A 19779-nucleotide genomic window follows, 5' to 3' on the forward strand; every position below is an offset into this window, starting at 1 on the left:
TGTTATCCGGTGTCAAATTTTTACAGTAGCATTTTCTTCTTTTTTAAAAAACATTTATTTCTTTCTATTCTAAACAATCATGTTTTGTGGTATCTGTCTCTTCTATCAAGAATGGAACGAATTAAGGGTGTCCGTTGTTAGATCGAAGGATGTCTCAGCAACGCGTTTATAACAGCTACTATCCGTTTTGGCTATAAAATGTGTCTAAGAATCAAGTTTAATCCAATATACGTTGCGCAATCAACCTCTTTAAACTGTCAACATAGCTACTTGTCTATGAACTGAAATCATTGCAGGTATCTCTTGGTTATCACTTACGATTAAAGTGACAATAAAAGCTAGTCAGACAAGAGGGCTCTTCAAACGAAATCTTCATTCATGAAGCTTTACTAGAAAGTAAGTCAACTTCACAAGCCATCAGCAATACAACGTACAGACAATTAATGCATAAAGATTGTCCTAATTAATCAAGCTAATCATCTTTTACTTTCATCAAATGCCATCTAGCTATAGATAGTATTGCTTGTAAATCTACATGTTCATTGAGTAGTGGACACACAATATTCTCAAGAATGCATGCAGTCAGCGCTGATACTGTCCTTTAGAATAATTATTGTAGTCTGATGCTTAGCCTTTTTAAGGTGTTAGAATGACATTAAGCTCATATCTTTATAGTCAATTTGTGTTGAATTGACTTTATATTTCAAAAAAATGGCTTGTAATATGGTGTTGACCAACAGTTGCTAGAGGAAATGTTTAGAACAAAATTCAAATCTGCCAATATCATAAAAAGACTGCCTCGATCACCCTTTTCCTTTTAACAGAACGTTACAGGTTTATTCTAAGAATTATTTACAGAAAATTCGTTTGAATCCGTCCGTTATCTATTGTCTAGGCGAAGAAAATTATTAACTTAAAAGGAATTATAGCAAAATGAAAAGTTATTTTGACTTTCATCGTTCACACACTATATACCCTTGCATCTATGGAAGGTCATAATGTTACTTTAGGTTTTGCACCTAATTATATCACATTGCTACAATTGTAAGTCGTCTTGAACACGCTTAATTGCACCATTTTTTTCTTACATCCACACACGGCCATTACATATATGTGAGCCATACTCTCGAAAAAGGTTCAGTTCTAAGAAGTTTGTTTTGCTGCATATAGTAACGTGAAGTACAGGCATTAAACTTTTACTTTATATGTTAAATCGGTATATATTTTCATTATTGATATATGGTCTATTATATTGCAGGATAAACGTTCATACATTTGTATTAAGACATTCGCACGCTTGTGCACACTGGCACCCGTATTTTATGGTAATTTTCAAATTTTAGTGGTCTAACACCCTTGCAAGTTTAACTTTTAGTCTTCAATACTTGAACACGGATGGGCGCGAATACCTGATGTAAGTATTTATATATTCTGTCATAATTAAAAAGAAAAAGATGGCTTGGTGTCAGAATAGCGAGCAGAAAACCTATTACACAGTATGATGCTGAAAGAATATCAGGGGGTCATAGGTTATATGGATGGAATTACACGACAATTTGCTCGTGCACAACATGGCGGCCACTTCAGAGTGTGGAGCTCAAAACACCTTTAAATCCAAATAGAATGTACATTTGTCAATCCCAGCACATGTATGTATCATAAATATACATTTATATATCATTGTCATTTGAAACTTAATATAAGTGGTTTTGAAAAGAATTCTTATTTCAACCGCAGGTGGCAGAATCTGTGTTTGGACACCACACCCCTATCTGCCCCTGGAACCCTTCTACAACCCTGGAAAAAAAATCATCACTCTACGGCGTATTATAAGGTACCAAATACGAAACCAGAGATAAAATTATGAAACAAATCTTTTTCCACTATCAAAATTAGGTAATAGGACATTTCGGACCATGGACATTTCGGACCAGACACTTCGGACCAGATTTTGGGACACTTCGGACGATATTTCGGGACATTTCGGACCAGATTTTTGGACATTTCGGACCATGTGTTGGAAATTAGCCATCAATTAATCAATAAACTAAAGAGTAGCTTTAGTATATATTAGACACCATGGAAACGATTGAAAACGATTCTACACCTATCCCGATTTAGATTTTATATATTTTGCAATATAAATGAAGAAAATTAAGGAAAAAAACAACAACAAAAACAATACAAGCAATGTTTTGGTGACACACGTTTGCAAACAATTTATTATAAAGTATATACAAAAAGACATGACAAAATATAACTTTTTTCAGTTTGTAAGCTAAAGTTACGAAAATGAAATAAATTTTAACACTGTGTTATATTGCAGCATGGACATCAAATTTTTGACAAATAATTAATCCATTTGTTTGTTATTTATTGTTGATTTAAACTGTACTTTAATCGCATTCCAATCAAACCAATCAATTTAAATATTTGTTGTCAAATTAGGTAAAAATTACAATACATACTTCATTAATTGAGTGAAAGGTGACACAAACGAGTTCTATTCAGCAATTTAAACGTGTGAAAAACTGCACTGACAAGGATGTCGTTGTTCTTTATTACCTGCCAGAACACAATTTAACTTCGTAAACATTTACTCTAAATGTATATAAATCAATTTCAAAACACTCTGAAATAACAAATAATCATATATTAAAAGGGAATAAATGGTCTGTTGAAAAAAAAGTTCTGGTCCGAAGTGTCCCCTTCATGGTCCGAAATGACCATATCATGGTCCGAAATGACCATCTCATGGTCCGATATGTCCCAAAATCTGGTCCGAAATGACCAAAAAATCTGGTCCAAAGTGTCTGGTCCGAAACGTCCGTGGTCCGAAATGTCCGTAATTCCAAAATTATCGTTAATTATAGCACAGGAGATTGACATTCTATCAATAATTGAAAAATATAAGCAAATAATTAAAAAAATAATTGCAAATATACCCCTCTATACTATAAATAAACACAAGGAATACAATGCCTTTTGCACACTCGATACACATTTTATCTAATTACAATGGAAAATCAATGTCAACAAACTAGTTTAGCAATTTCGACAGTGTTCGATACACAATACAAAATTAGTCCTTTTACAACGGCTGATATTTTAAATCAGAGAATTGTAAAATAATAGATTGACAATATTTACTCAAATGTCAACAAATAATTTTGTCTGGCACTCAATGCGCTGACGTCACAACTACACATTAGTCTGCTCCGGGCTGAATATAAACTACTGTATTTATTATTTTCCATTACCATATAAAATACAATGTATATCATTGCCGTCCTCAACGGTCTAACTGGCTGGTCGGGCCTTGGCTGGACCAATATTCTTGTGAAAAATGTCTGGTATTTTATTATTTTCAAGTGGGGGAAAAACATAAAAAACCCAAAAAATACACATAAATAACAACATCGCTGATTAACAATGAGACACTTGTGTGGCCCCTTATGCAAGGCGCGGTATTTAATACACAAACATGACATACACAGGAAAATGCTGGAGAGGATCCAAGAAAAAAATCCATGGTGCATGCCCCCCGGTACACCTAGAACCACCAAATTGGCCGCACAAATCACAAAATCGTGACGATGCGCCTGTATATAACTAAAATGCCACAGTGTTTTTCCAGATTTTTAAAATAAGACTTATTTTCATGCCTATGTGTGCAAACATAGCACAATTAGATCTAATATATCTTTTTGCAACCATTAAAAAAATGGAGTCATCTATCTTCATTTACAGAAACTGAAATATCAAACTTGAAAAATACCTTAAAATTGCAAGGGCCAACGAAAATTCCAAATATACCGCAAATAAACAGTAACATATATGGCAGATTGCCAGTTACAAAATAAAATTCCATGATGATGCAGGTTAAAACATTCTACATCCATTAAAAAACAAAAAAAAACAAGTTCATTGGTGGAATCAAATTTAATGAGTACATTATGGTGGAATGATTTTAATAGGCCTGTCTGATTTCACCATTTTTTTTTTACTTAATTGTGTTTGTTTTCTGCTTTCTGTCCTTGAAGTCGTACAAATTTAATTAAACAGTCAAAAGTAAAAAGTAATTAAGAAGGAGTATCTAATTGTATTTATTTTGTTTTGCTTATTATTATACATTCTCATCTTAATAAATTAGGATTATAATGATTTGGTAACACACATGCAGGAATCAGTAATACAACTGGTCTGCTAGTATTTACAAGTAGAGATATCTGCAGGACAAGTACAAAATGGTAGAATGCTAATCCAGCAGGACCAGCGGAAATTTGCCAATGTAACCGGAAGCTAGAATTCTCATAATCAGTTTGTTTACTTTAAACAATGAAAAATCGAAAACAAAGCTTGTTATATATAAAGTGTTATTATAAAAGTTATATAATTATAAATTGCACACTTTATGCATTGTTGATTGGATATGGGTGTAACTAGATCGTGCTGGACAATGCTCTATAAAGTGCGTGATTTTTACATAACCTAAAACACAAGCTTTCCCATTAAATTTGTGTTAACAAACTGATTATGAAAATTTCTAGTGGTCAATTGCATCGGCGAGGTTCTATTGCATCTATTTGCATTTATTTTGAAAATCATTCCCAAAATGCAGGACGAGAAGCATATAGCATGCAGGGCGAGTAGAAATTTGAAGCTAGTTGTCCTGCAGGACAACAGCTCTAAAAAAAAAATTTGACATGTGCATCAGCTTAAAAGTATTTACAATTTATAAAATATAAAAATGTACATTATATCAGCAAAATATCAATTTCAATTGAATTTATAAAATGTTGTACCATTTTGTCAATTACTTTGGAAATATAGTCAGTTGTTTTTGTGTACAGAAGATGCAGAAAAGTGTTCCTTTAAATGGTAATCATTGTAACATATATCTGTAGATATAAAATTTTAATATTGCCCTTAAATTAATGTTAATACTTCATCGCAACATATTAAGTATTTCAATATCTTTACAGGAATCGGGAAGTTCTGATGTGTTTAATTGCTGATATTGTGGCGAATTTTATAGAAGATGCTCAGCTTTATGTGATGACAAGCAGGTACACTGAGGTGAAGGCATCATATGCTGTTGGACATTGTTCTTAAGTTTCGGCAAATTGCAAAGACATAGGTTAGTAAATTACATACCATACATGAAGTACATTATTAGCTGTCTGATAGTTTTACACACAACTTGACTGTGTCAAAGATGAAAAAAACCCACAAAGAAATAGTCAAGTACTAAAGATCTATGAAGAAAATCAAATAAGCTTACTCTGAATCAATATATTGCTTTATCATTTTAAATTAGCAGCGATATACAAAGTCATTGCACTTTGTGTGTTGAGAAATTAGCGCATGCATTATAATTTCAATCACATAGGAAAATCACTGATGAAAAAAAGAACATTGTAAGCATCTGCTGACTCCCTCCTGTTTCTGATAAATGTTGCTAGTACATAGTTCTTACTAATTCATCCCTGTCTAAATTCCACAATGCTTTAAATACACAAAAATATTTGCTTACATGACTGTGTGAAAACAAAATAGCATCAACAAATAAATAAAATATCACTTTGCCATTGTTTAACAACACACATAAAATCTAGACACATTTTAACTCGCCTGAGTACAATGTCCTCAAGTTGAGCTTTTGTGATGGCCCATTGATCTTCGTCCATCGTCCGTCACATAGTGACATGGTGAGCTTTTGTGATAGCTTTTCATCCGCCGTCCGTCCGTTAACTTTTACTTTAAACAACATCTCCTCATAAGCTACTGAGCCAATTCATCCAATCTTCATAGGAATGTTTCTTTGTCAACTTAGTCAACTTTGAAAATTGTTCAAAGAATTTAATCCTGGCATTGATTTTCCTTATTTGTATATAGTAAAAACTTAAAAAAATCTTCTATTTGAAACGCTAAAGAGCTAGGGCTAAGATATTTAGTAAGGGTGTAACTTGCAGTATACCCTACGGTTTACACTTGGTACGGTTCACGGTACGGCAAATCACCTGTACGGTACGGTACTGCATTTGAAACCATTTTCAAGGGGAGCAATTATTTCAGTAAAATTGCTGAAGATGAATTTAAATCAGGGTTAGTGTCTTTTTAGTCAAAATAATAGAAGCATTTTGGATATAATCAGGAAACTGTCTTCTTTGACTGCTATTTCAGTGTGCTGAATTTATTTTTCTGACATTGTTATTTTTGAATAAGAAGATATTCGATAAGAATAAGAAGAGCTATTGCAGTCACCTGAGCATCGGCGTCCGCGTCGTATTATAACCACTTATGTTAAAGTTTTTGTAACACCTCAAATATTTTCAAAGTCCATTGACATATGGCTTTGAGGGGGGGGGGGGGGGGTAACCGTATCAAGCATTTTGACAGAATTATGCCCCTTTTTCGACTTAGAATTTATGTTAAAGTTTTTGTAATACCTCAAATATTTTTAGCTCGACAATTCGATAAGAATAAGAAGAGCTATTGCAGTCACCTGAGCATCGGCGTCCGCGTCGTATAACCACTTATGTTAAAGTTTTTGTAACACCTCAAATATTTTCAAAGTCCATTGACATATGGCTTTGAAACTTTGCACACTTGTTCACCATCAGGACCCCAACCTGTAGACAGGAGGAGATAACTGTATCAAGCATTTTGACATAATTATTCCCATTTTTCAACTTAAAATTTATATTAAAGTTTTTGTAATACCTCAAATATTTTCATAGTCCATTGACATATGGCTGTGAAACTTTGCACACTTGTTCACCATCATTGCCCCAACCTGTAAACAGGAGGAGGTAACTGTATCAAGCATTTTTTTCACCATCAAGCACTAAGAATAGTTGAGCGTTGCTGTCCTACCAACAGCTCTTGTTAAAGTCCATTGACGTATGGCTTTGAAACTTTGCACACTTGTTCACCATCATGACCCCAACCTGTAGACAGGGGTAGGTAACTGCGTCAACCATTTTGACAGAATTATGCCCCTTTTTCGACTTAAAATTTACGTTAAAGTTTTTGTAATACATCAAATATTTTCAAAGTCCATTGACATATGGCTTTGAAACTTTGCACACTTGTTCACCATCATGACCCTAACCTGTAGACAGGAGGAGGTAACTCTATCATGCATTTTGACTGAATAATGCTCCTTTTTCGACTTAAAATTTTCGTTAAAGTTTTTGTAATACCTCAAAAAAGAGTCCATTGACATATAGCTTTGAAACAAGATGAAATTTTATACTCTTTGAGAGCATAATAGGACTCTCTCCAAGGCCTATAACTGTAACATGAATTTAAAGAAAAAAAATTTCCCTTTTGTTAACTTAGGAAATTTTACATTATCAAGGCTTTCTTACTATCAAGCTCTAAGAATAGTCGAGCGTTGCTGTCCTACCGACAGCTCTTGTTGGAAACACTTTTTGGCAAGCTGAAATACGATATCTTGACACATTTGCAAATAAACCCCACATTTTTGAATCCAAAATATTGTCAAAACACTGCAATAGACGGCTAGTTGTGTAGAGTTTTGGCTATTATGCTATTTTGTTGGATATTTTCCATACTGTTCCATATTGTCAATGGATATATGTAACTGTTAGTAAATACGTTATAACCATTATGAATGTGTTTTAAGTGAGTAAAGTAAATAACAATTTTTGTGTTCAGCTTATGCTCATTATTACATGTAGTGCGCAAATTGGCTCATCCAGAACATCTAACTGTTGAACATTTCAAATTTTATTTTTAGCTCACCTGTCACAAAGTGACAGGGTGACCTTTTGTGATTGCTTTTCGTCCGTCGTTCGTCCGTCCGTCGTCCGTCCGTCCGTAAACTTTTGCTTTAAATGACATCTCCTCATAAACCACTGAGCCAATTTCATCCAAACTTCACAGGAATGTTCCTTTGGTGGTCACCTTTAAAAATTGTTCAAAGAATTTAATTCCATGCAGAACTCTGGTTGCCATGGCAACCAAAAGAAAAAACTTTAAATATCTTCTTTTAAAAAATCATAAGAGCTAGAGCTTAGATATTTGGCATGAAACATCTTCTAGTGACTGTCTACCAAGTTTGTTCAAATAAAAGCCCTGGGGTCAAAATTGGCCCCGCCCCTGGGGGTCATTGATTTTCCCTATATGCATATAGTAAAAACTTAAAAAATCTTCTTTTAAAGAACCGTAAGAGCTAGAGCTTAGATATTTAGCATGAAACATCTCCTAGTGAATGTCTACCAAGTTTGTTCAAATAAAAGCCCTGGGGTCAAAATTGGCCCCGACCCAGGGGGTCATTGATTTTCCCTATATGCATATAGTAAAAGTGAGCGACCTCAGGGCCATCATGGCCCTCTTGTTATTTTTATTTTAGGTATTTTACTTCTTAAAGCTTCAGAAAATATTAAAGCTTTTAGCCTTTTACTTTCACTATTAAAATGTTAATAGAAAACATGTTGTTACATCACAACTTTAAATAAATTTGCATAATACATAGTTTAAATGAATTACAGACAATTTATCGTGAGGTGAGCGTATTGTTACCCCCTTAATATTTAGCATGCAACATCTTCTAATGGGTGTCTACCAAGTTTGTTCAAATAAAGGCCCTTTGGTTAAAATTGCCCCTGCCTTGGGGTCATTAATTTTCCTCATGTGTATAGTAAGAACTAAAAGAATCTTCTTTTAAAAAACCCAAAGAGCTAGAGTTTAGATACTAAGCATGAAATATCTTCTAATGATTGTCTACCAAGTTTGTTCAAATAAAAGCCCTGAGGTTAAAATTGGCCCTCCTATGGGGGAGGGGTCATTGTTTTCCCTATATGGGTATAGTAAAAACCAAAAAATTATTCTTTTAACCTTTTCCCTCATATAAGCGTGTCTCGACGGCTTTTTGCCCCACCCCCTTTTCCAAACAGGGTAAAAATGTCCTATTTAGGCCCCAAACACTGGTTTTCGTTTGAGAAATGTTTGTTAAAAAAAGTGACCACTTTTTTTGGCGCTGTCCCCCATCCAAATGTTACATCAGGGGGTTGCCAGAAGGGGGCCCCCTTCTGTTTGGGGGGTTTGAAGGGGAGGAGTCCCCCTCAGTGCCAAGAAAATTTTGGACATGTGACAGGCTAAAAATGGTCTCAGGTCGATCTTAAGGTAACTAGTAACTGACGCTGAAAAGCCTTTTACTCTATCTCAATTCATTGAGATGTTGCAGCACTTTGAAATCGGTTTTGATGGAAAAAAAACAATGCAAAATAGTGATTATTGGCTGGGTTGCACTGGTGCAAATCCGGTTATAGTATGGTGAATGTCGGGGCGACGGGCAGGCAGGCAGGTGGGCAGGGAAAATATTTTTGTAACAGTTTTTTGCAGCGACTACAAATCACAGCCTCTTGATATTTGGCATACAGCTTAGACATATGGTCCCATACCTTGGATTTAATTTCAGGTCTGTCGCTCATCCACTTCCTATTTGTCCACTTAGTTAAATTAGTTAGATTTCATTTCGTAAATAAACTTACCCGACAGTACCATATGGATTCCTTCCGTTAATTTCTCACAATTCGCTAAACTATTAACACCGGAAGTAAGCTCTTCAGTTAACTCCCCTTACTTCCGCCACGTGTTAAAGATGTCAGTTTCCTTTTTTCGGCGACCAAATCGGTCGTGTTTTTTCACATTCTTCGCTTTAGTTATGGCTCAACTGTTTGTTGATACAAATAAATTACCAGAGGAAGGTGAAATTCCTCCTTCGGACTCGGAGTCGGGTACTAATACGCCGAAAACTCCACTTAAAAGACGTTCCAGATACGATGTTCTAGAAGAACAATGGAATCAAAAATTCTCAGCTCTGGAGTCGAGTATTTCGGGTAAATTGGATGGATTAGTTGCCAAAATCCAATCTGCTCAATCTCAGTGTAACTCTTCTTCGTCTAAATTTACGGAAAGACACGTGAAGAAAAAAGAACAGTGTGCATCGTTCTAAGTTCGAGTCGGGCTCAGATTCTCTGTCGGACAGTGATTCAGATTCTAATCATCCTGGCTTGAACAGTGATATTTTTGTCTATTCATGGAGATAATTTTTTGTCAGATGAAGACAATGTTTCTATTAAGGGGAAAGTCGATGAAAAAGAACTTTTCTGATTCAACTAAGAAATGTCTTTTGACATTTTTGGTGAAGATGCTACAGTGAAGAAGTCCACCAAGAAGGAAGGTATTTCTGTGGACAATTCTCAGAAAGACGTCTTGAATGACAGTCTACATTCAACTTCTCCTAATTTTCTCTCTGCGTTTAATGAAGAAAATTTTGATTTATTTCCGGTGGATGAAGAAACGGAAAAATTTTTGCAAGTTCCTACACTTGATCCTTTGATAGAAAGTTTACTTGTTAACAGACATGGCAGTAAAGCGGCTTTTAAGAACAGTCAGGTTAAATGCTTATTTTTCTCAACCACATAAAACTGTAGAAAAGTTTCTTACCGTGGAGCCCAAGCAGCTCGTTTAGGTATTGTTATGCAACTTTATATGCAACAAGCTTTGGGAAATTTGGTTGAATTTGTTTCTTCTGATGACTTTTCAAAAGACACAAAACAGTGAAATTTGTTAAAGACATTTTTGCTATGTCCACGAAGTGCCTTGATCAATTGGGTCGTCGCTCCGCAGCTTTTCATCACATTGTACGTCGTACAGTAACTATGGCAGATACAGGCATGTATGATCTTTCTGATTACAAAGATTTTGCTACTTTACCTTTAACTGGGGATGGTGTTTTTGGTAATGGACTTGAACCTTTATTAAAGGCACGGAAGGACAAAAAGAAACAGTTAGATGATATGTTACCTGAGCTGAAAAAGAGAGACAGGAAAAGAAGGCTCTCACCTGTTCGTTCTTCAAATGACACTAAACGTTTACGTAGGGACATTCCAGCAACGCAAACAAGCAGTGGCTGGGACAATAATTTTCGTATCCCCAAGATTCCATCAGATAGTCATACCAAGGGGCAAAATTTCACTGGACAGTACAAGAAAAATTCCAAGCCCGATTTCTTTCCAAAACGTTCATATGGAAGGAAAATGGGAAGATCAACTCAACAATGACCATGTAAGTACTCTATCACGTTTTCCTCAAATTCCGGTAGGTGGTCGAATTTCACTCTTTGTAGAAAATTGGAAGAAAATAACAACAGACAAATGGGTTCTAGATGTAGTTCAGAATGGCTACAAACTAGAATTTCTAAAAATTCCACTTTTCTTGGGAATAAAACAGATGAAAGTACCTTTCGATCAAGAAAATTTAATTCAAAAAGAAATAGAAGAACTTTTATTGAAAAACGCTATAGAAATAGTAGACAAATCTCAGATTCTTACAGGTTTTTACAGTACGTTGTTCCTAGTTCCAAAGAAAAATGGGGAAATGAGACCTGTAATAAATTTAAAGCCATTGAACCGGTATTTGAGGAAAACTCACTTCAAAATGGATATTATGCCAAAAGTTCTAAACCTAGTTCAAAAAGGAGATTATGCAATAAATCTGGACCTGAAAGACGGTTATTTTTCATGTAAAAATGTTCAAGGGTCACAGAAAATATCTTCGTTTCTGTTTTCAAAGGTCAGGTGTACCAATTTCGAGTGCTATGCTTCGGCCCAACATCAGCTCCAAGGGTGTTTTGCAAAATAATGTCCGTCATAGTAGCACATCTCAGACAACAAGGTCTTTTTTCTAAAACATCTTATCTGGACGATTGGTTAGCTGCCAATCGGACATTTTCAAAGATGATGTCAGATCGAAAGATTATTCTAGATCTCCTTTTTCAACTAGGGTTAATAGTAAACAAGAAAAAATCCTCTTTAGTTCCTTCTCAGATTTTCACTTACATAGGCGGCCTATTCGATATGACAAAGGGGTTAGTTTATCCAACACAAGAGAGAATTACAAACCTGAAACATGCAGTTCTAAAATTGTTACAAGGCTCGATTTCAGCAAAACAATATATGATTGTGTTGGGTATGATAGCCTCTTGTCTAGACTTAATTCCAAATGCAAAGTTGTTCATGAGACCCATACAGCTTCATTTGCTCAAGACTTGGAGTCCGGCAAGAATGCCTTTAAGTTTCAATATACCCTTTACTCCTATGCTACGATATCATCTCCATTGGTGGTTACAGGATCAGAACATTCTAAAGGGAAGATCTGTTCAACAGATTTCCTTTCCAGTATCTGTCACCACCGATGCGAGTGGGACTTGGGGCTGGGCGGTCACATGAACAACTTTACAGTGCAAGGCCGTTGGTCAAAGATGGAAAAATTACTACACATAAACATTTTAGAAATGAAGGCGGTAATTCTGACAGTCCGCCACTTTCTGTCTGCTCTGAAAAACAAGAATGTATTGATACGGTCGGACAACACGTCAGTGTGTCAGTATATAAATCGCCAGGGGGGCACTCGTTGCCCTACACTTTGTCTGTTAACTTGGGAGTTATGGGAACTGGCATTGAATCACAATATTGTGTTGAAAGCAGTTCACATAATGGGGAAATTGAATTTTCTGGCAGATTTTTCTGAGCAGACAGGAAGTGAGGGATACAGAATGGAGTCTGAACAAAAACAGTGACGTCTCAAATTTTCAATATTTGGGGTCAACCTCTGATAGATCTCTTTGCAACTCAAGAGAACAAACAGACAACACTGTTTTGCTCATGGCTTCCACAACCCCAAGCGTTTGCATTGGATGCCCTGTCTATTGCATGGCAGAACATGTATGCATATGCGTTCCCGCCAATACAGCTAATTCCGAAAGTATTGAACCATATGAAATTATTCAAGTGCAGACTGATTTTGATAGCCCCAAATTGGCCAAGACAGCACTGGTTTCCACAGCTGTTGAAATTGTTGATAGCAAAACCAATAAAACTCCCTGTGTCACAGAATCTATTGTCACAATGCAAGGGGAGAATATTTCATCAAAATCCTCAGAGTCTAAAGTTGACTGCATGGCTTCTATCGACAAAGTCTTCAGATCAAAGGGATTTTCTGAAAGAACAAGAAATTTACTTGTCGCCTCATGGCGAAAAGGTACAAGAAGAGATTATAATTGCAAATTCAGAAAATTCAGTAATTGGTGTTGTAGACAACAGATTGATACGTTTTCAGCTTCTTTGAATGATTGTGCTGAATTTTTGACTTACCTTTTATGACCAAGGGTTAAAATATAAGACTATTACAGGTTATCGTCTATGCTATCATCAATTTTACCTCCTGTGGAAAAAATTTCAGATTGGTCAACACCCCTTTATTATTCGCCTTCTTAGAGGCATTTTTAATGAACGTCCACCTATTAGAAAATTAGTTCCTGAATGGGATTTACCTCTTGTTTTAGAATGCCTGAAGAAGCCACCATTTGAACCGATGAAGGACGCATCTTTGAAGTTTATTACATGGAAGGTGTGTTTTTTGATAGCTATTTCCTGTTTTCGTCGTTGTAGTGATCTTCAAGCCTTGTATTTGGGAGAAGGTAACATAAACATTCAGAAGAAAGGAATAACTTTTATACGTTCAGGTTTAGCAAAACAAGATAGACCAAGTCATCATTCAAGAAAGATTTTCATTCCATCTTTTTCGAGGGAAAAATTTTTAGACCCTAAGAGGGCTTTGACTTATTACTTGAAAAAGACTGAAAGTTTTTAGAGTTAAAGACTCTAAAAATGAACTTAAACTTTTCTTAAGTGTTATTAAACCTCATCATCCAGTGACAAGTCAGACTATTTCTAAATGGTTAGTTAATATTATTAAGTATGCTTACAAAATGAGTAAGAAATCTACTGGAAAAATTAAAGGTCACCAGACTAGAAGTATTGGGCCTTCCTGGGCATTGTTTCAAAGGTGCGTCGTTGGATCAGGTACTGGATGCGGCAGATTGGTCTTCAGAGACCACCTTCATTAAACATTATCTCAAAAACGTAGATACAAGTGTTTTGGATTTCAAGTAAATGTTGTTACAGAAGTTATTGTTTTTCACCAAGGTGGTGTGTACAAACTCTTTGTTTTTCCGGCGAATTGCGACTGGATGTTTTTTTGTAAATTTGAGTATTTACGGTTATTCTTGTACAGTTGGGATGAACTTATATATATTGTTGTGCAACTGTAAATAGTGGGTTAGCAGTTATACATGTTCAACTGGTATTGTTTTACTTAACATGGTGTGGAAATATTGGGAAACACTTTAGGTAAGTGTTTAATGTGTCTATTTTTCATTGATATTAAAACAAGTTTATGTTTTATTAATGAATGTAATAGATATTTTTGAAACTTAACTACCCACCTCCTTTCAGTACTGCTTTTTAATCTGGGTTAATCCATATGGTACTGTCGGGTAAGTTTATTTACGAAATGAAAATTGAAAATTTGTTTTCAAATTTAAGTTTTATGAGTAAATAATACTTACCCGACAGTACACTACCCACCCTAACCTACCCCTCTCTGTTTAAGTTTCAGGGCGATTTGGTCGCCTCATTTGAAACTGACATCTTTAACACGTGGCGGAAGTAAGGGGAGTTAATTGAAGAGCTTACTTCCGGTGTTAATAGTTTAGCGAATTGTGAGAAATTAACGGAAGGAATCCATATGGTACTGTCGGGTAAGTATTATTTACTCATAAAACTTAAATTTGAAAACAAATTTTCAATTTTTTTGACATTAATGGTCAATGGTAGGAAATTTTCGTAACAGTTTTCTCAGCAACTACTTATCACAGCCTCTTGATATTTGGCATGCAGCATTGACACATGGTCCCATACTCTGGGATTTGATTTCAAGTCTGTTGGTCATCCACTTCCTGTTCACATTAATGGTCAATGGTAGGAAATTTTCGTAACATTTTTCTCAGAAACTACTAATCACAGCCTCTTGATATTTTGCATACAGCATTGACACATGGTCCCATACAGTGGGATTTGATTTTAGGCGTGTAGCTAATCCACTTCCTGTCTACCCACTGAATTAAATTTTCGACATTAATGGGTCAATGGTATGAAATCTTGTGACAACTTTTCGAATAGTCGAGCGTTACTGTCCTCCGACAGTTCTTGTTGACTCACCTGTCATGAAACTTGGTCAGGATGCTTGTCTAGATAATTGTTCGGATGAGTTTGATGGGTTAGATGAGTGATCTAGGGCCATCTTGGCCCTCTAAGTTATAAAAGCCTATGGAGGCATCCATGGCCGAGTGCTTCAGTTCATTGACTTAAACCACTTACCCCTCACTACTGTGGGTTTCTATCCCAACAAGGGCTTGGGAATCTTGAGGCAGCTATCTAGCTAGTTTACAGAATGTTAGTTGTGTTACTCAGGTGCCTGGTTGTGACTGAAATAACATGTGGATGGGCACCTTAGGTCTTCCTTAACCAGTACATTGCCATATGACCAATATTCTGTCAGTGTGGCATATTACCCAATCAAACAAACAATAAAAATTCTTGTCAACCATATCTGTATACTTTCAGTTTATTCAGTCTCGGTGTAATGCCATTTGAATGGACAGCATGATTTTTATGAGGAGCCGTACATTATAATTGCTCTGTTCATCTGATCTGTTTTGCAGGATTAAGACATGAGTTTAGAATAACCAGTATGCCGAAGATGTTATAGTTTAACTAGTGATTTAATTTTGAAATCTTTTCAGATGATGTTTTATTTGGACAGCGATTTTGAACTTCTCTTGTACAGAACTTCAGCTGCAAAGGTTTGTGATTTGTCTTTGTTTAAAAGTCAAATTATGATTAAGAAGCGAATAATTTATATTTACCTTAAGAAATGAGCAAACATGAATTAATAGTTTAAGAGTATGTTTGATATTTGTTACCTGAAGAAAATTGCGCATTTGTCATAAAATGAACAAAATATAAAGTAGTATTTTGACTTCCATACAAAATACTGAATCACTATAACCACTTATTGTCAAAAAAGCATCAGAAAAAATGTTCAGGTAATTGGGCATTAATTGGGTAACATTTTGGAAATATTAGTGTAAAAAAACTTTTGAATAAATAAAAAATAAAAAAATCATTTCTTGGGCATAATGGACTCTTTTGGGAATTTTTATCTTTATTTTTCTCTTAGTAGGGTAGATTTGTTGAGTGATAATGGGATAGGAATTGTTTATCCCGGTGTTTTATTTTGATGCGAAATGCTCAACCCTTACCATTAATAATGCATTTTCAGTTGTTTTTATGCTTCCAGAGGGGAGAGCATATAGTCGCCGCCTTGTCCGTCTTTATATCTGTCTGTCCTGCTGTCTGTCTGTGCTATTTAAGAGAAGTAGGGGACCATGTTACTGTAAAGAGAACAAAAGAGAATAATGAAGTTCATTATGTAACAATAAAGTAAGAAGCCATGGCCCTCTATTAAACAAAAGAAAATAACAAAAGAACTGGCCCCTTAGTCCATTTAATTGGAATGTCTGTCCATCTGTTGTCTTGTTTGGAGCATAACTTGAAAACCCTTGGAGATAATTTGTTTAAACTTCACACAGTGGTAGAGAGCATTAAGGCTGAAACTATAATTCTATGAATAATCTCCCCTTTTTGAAAAATCTTGTCAGGAACCTAACTCTAAAACTATAAGAGATATCAACATGAAACTTTGTAGGTTGATAGATATTAATAAGTAGATGTGCAGTGCACAAGAAGCATAACTCTTCCTTGGCTTTTTTGGAGAAATTGTCCTTTGTTCATTTTTAGCTCGATTTTTTTTTTTTTTGAAAAAAAAAGTAGAGGTATTGTTATAGTCAGGTCGGCGTTGCCGTTGCCGTAGCCGTTGCCGTCCGCAAACTTGTACCTGGATCATAACTTTTTTATTTCTTGGTGTATTGTCTTCATACAACAACCACAACAACCCTTTGGACAAGACCTTTCAGTAGACCACACTAACCTTGACCTTCATCCATAAATGACCTTGACCTTCAAGGTTAAAAGTCCAAATTTTGCTTGTTCATGCTGTTATTGGCTGTAACTTTGTTATTTTTGAATTGATTGTCTTCAAACTTGAACATAATAATCTTCAAGGATATCCCTTAAAAATAACCAGCCAGACCTTGACTTTCACTCATAAATGACCTTGACTTTGAAGGTCAAATTATTGAAATTTTCATGTTTTGGCTATTATTGGCTGTAACTTTGTTATTTTTGAATGGATTGTCTTCAAATTTGAACATAATTATCTTCAGGGATATGCCTTCAAAATATGACTGACCTTGACCTTCACTCATAAATGACCTTGACTTTGAACGTCAAATTATTGAAATTTTCATGTTTTTGGCTATTATTAGCTGTAACTTTGTTATTTTTGAATGGATTGTCTTCAAACTTGAACATAATAATCTTTAAGGATAACTCTTAAAAATAACCCAACAAACCTTGACCTTCACTCATAAATGACCTTGACTTTTGAAGGTCAAATTATTGAAATTTTCATGTTTTTGGCTATTATTGGCTGTAACTTTGTTATTTTTGAATGGATTGTCTTCAAACTTGAACATAGTAATCTTCACGGATAACCCTTAAAATTAAACCGACAGACCTTGACCTTCACTCATGAATGACCTTGACTTTGTTTTGGCTGTAACTGGCTGTAATTTTGCTATTATTGAAGGGATCAACTTCATATTATAACAGAACATACTTAAAGACAAGACCTTGTTGTTTATCGTGACTTCACCACGTGACTCCACCACGTGACTGGACCACACCACGTGACACCACAACGTGACTCCACCACGTGACTCTACAATGTGACTCCAACACCTGACACCACCATGTGACTCAACCACGTGACTCCAGCACGTGTCTCCACCACGTGATTCCACCACGTGACTACCACCACGTGACTACCACCACGTGACTACCACCACGTGACTACCACATGACTTCCACATGACACCACCATGTGACTTCATCATGTGACTCCACCTTCTGACTACACCACGTGACTCCACCACCTGACTACACCACCTGACTACACCACGTGACTACACCACGTGACTCCACTACGGGACACCACCACGGGACACCACCACGTGACTCCACCACGTAACTCCACCACGTAACTCCACCACATGACTCCACCACGTGACTCCACCACATGACTCCACCACATGACTTCACCACATGACTCCACCACGTGACATCACCACGTGACTACACCAAGTGACTCCACCACTGGACTCCACCACTGGACACCATCATGTGACTACCATGTGACACCACCACGTGAGTCCGCCATGTGACTTTACGTCGTGACTCCACTACTTGACTCCACCACGTGACTCCACCACATGACTCCACCACGTGACACCACCACGAGACTTCACCACATGACACCACCATGTGACTTAGAATTGGGTGTCTATATTTATATATATATAAATTAGTAAATCTATATAATAATAAAATATATAGACAAAACTAATGTGACAAAACAGAATTTTATAAAAAAAACAAAATGTTCATATTTTGTTCAAACATTTCTTTGTTTGCTTTTAGAGAAAGTAAAAAGTCGAGCGTTGCCCCCGCCCAGCGGTGGCTCTTGTTGCATTTAAAACTTTTTCCGGACATTACTCAGAAACCATAAGATGTATCAACAAGAATCTTTGTTGGTAGATAGATCTTATTTATTAGAGTCTAGTGCAAAGAACAGTTACTCTGCCTTGCCTAATTCTGGTATTATCGCACTTTAAACTTTGTCCAGGGATATAACTCTGAAACTACAAGAGGTTTTAATTCCTGTGTCAAAAACCTATTCAGGGATCATCATCCAGTTCAAACGGGACTCTTGTTTATTGTAATTTATAATTGATAATCTTATAAGCTGGGGATTTGATTTTTGCACAGAAGTTGAGCATTTTTTGGCAGTTTTATTTAACAAATTTGGACAGCTGTAACAGATTTACTTTTTGTATTTCTTGAAGTTATTATGTGCAACTTATAATACACATCATTTATACAGCTTCTAATGGTATTCTCTTTCAAATTCTTTATAATTACAATTGAAGGACCATGATGTCTATAATTTTTTTCTGTCAAGGAATTGATCATCTAAATAAAACTTCAATAGCTAACTATTGGCTGGCCTGGCTATATAATGGTAGCATGGACAAGTCTCATTTGTCTTTCCAATCCAGAAAACTGTAATATTTTTTCCCTCTAGTTGTAATGATTGATATTTTGAGACCAAACAGAATATTTCTAATACATTAGTTTTATTGTTTGTAAGGTTAATGCACCTTTTATCTGTATTAACATCTGCAGGAACACGAGGAGGCATTTAAAGCAGGTGAGGGATTTTAAATGCCTTAGGGCTTCTGCAGATGTAGGTGCACAAAAAAGGTGCATTGTTGATATTCTTGCATAAAAGTATATATGAGCCGCGTCATGACAAAACCAACATAGTGGGTTTGCGTCCAGCATGGATCCAGACCAGCCTGCGCATCCGCGCAGTCTGATCAGGATCCATGCTGTTCGCTTACCAACCCTTTAACAAGTAGAGAAACTGATAGAGAAATTGCTCAATAACAATACTGTTTGGAGTTCGGTTGCAACAAATTATATCATGAGGGCGTAGCCCGAGTGATATTATGATGCGCATCCGAACTCCAAACAGTGATGTTATCAAGCAATGAAATCACTGATTTTGATATATTATTTTGATTCTAACAAGACATCAACAAATAAATGCTGGCGTACCTGATATTAAGCAAAATTGCGCCTGATTTGTTTAATTCCA

The 19779-nt window shown here is 35.8% G+C and overlaps 1 long non-coding RNA gene across 1 annotated transcript; it reads left to right on the forward strand.

Annotated features, from left to right (window-relative positions):
* Nucleotides 1-10659: 10659 nt before the first annotated feature.
* LOC132746998 (uncharacterized) lies at nucleotides 10660-14672 on the forward strand. Its single transcript, XR_009628063.1, has 3 exons — nucleotides 10660-11103; nucleotides 13382-14228; nucleotides 14491-14672. It is a non-coding gene; the product is annotated as an uncharacterized LOC132746998 (long non-coding RNA).
* The last annotated feature ends 5107 nt before the right edge of the window (nucleotides 14673-19779 follow it).

Source organism: Ruditapes philippinarum, unplaced genomic scaffold, assembly GCF_026571515.1.
Source record: "Ruditapes philippinarum isolate M1 unplaced genomic scaffold, ASM2657151v2 ctg2182_1_1_1_1, whole genome shotgun sequence".
In the NCBI taxonomy this organism is placed as follows: domain Eukaryota; kingdom Metazoa; phylum Mollusca; class Bivalvia; order Venerida; family Veneridae; genus Ruditapes; species Ruditapes philippinarum.